At 69.5% G+C, this 426-nt stretch overlaps 1 protein-coding gene across 1 annotated transcript in view; it reads left to right on the forward strand.

Annotated features, from left to right (window-relative positions):
- GDF7 (growth differentiation factor 7) overlaps positions 1 to 426 on the forward strand; it is a 4,054-nt gene that overhangs the window by 606 nt on the left and 3,022 nt on the right. The gene's annotated exons all lie outside the window — the stretch shown is intronic.

Raw genomic sequence — 426 nt, forward strand, 5'->3', positions numbered from 1 at the left:
CGCGCGTCCCCCCGCGCAGCGCAGCGCAGCGCAGCGCAAGGCAGGGACGGGCTGCCCCGGCCGGGTCCCCGCCGTCGGGCGGGAGGGATGCGGACGGGCTTGGGCTTGGGCTTGAGGATGGGGCTTGGGAAGGGGCCTGGGGGTGGAGACGGGGCTTGGGAAGGGGTTTGGGGATGAGGATGGGGCTTGGGAAGGGGCCTGGAGATGAGGATGGGGCTTGGGAAGGGCCTGGAGATGAGGATGGGGCTTGGGAAGGGGCTTGGGCTTGAGGATGGGGCTTGGGAAGGGGCTTGGGAGGGGGCTTGGGGATGGAGATGGGGCTTGGGAGGGGGCTTGGAGATGAGGCTGAGGCTTGAGGATGGGGCTTGAGGATGGGGCTTGAGGATGGGGCTTGGGAAGGGGCTTGGGGATGGAGACGGGGCTTGG

This window comes from Haliaeetus leucocephalus, unplaced genomic scaffold, assembly GCF_000737465.1.
Source record: "Haliaeetus leucocephalus isolate CR32 unplaced genomic scaffold, Haliaeetus_leucocephalus-4.0 Scaffold964, whole genome shotgun sequence".
Taxonomy (NCBI): Eukaryota; Metazoa; Chordata; class Aves; order Accipitriformes; family Accipitridae; genus Haliaeetus; species Haliaeetus leucocephalus.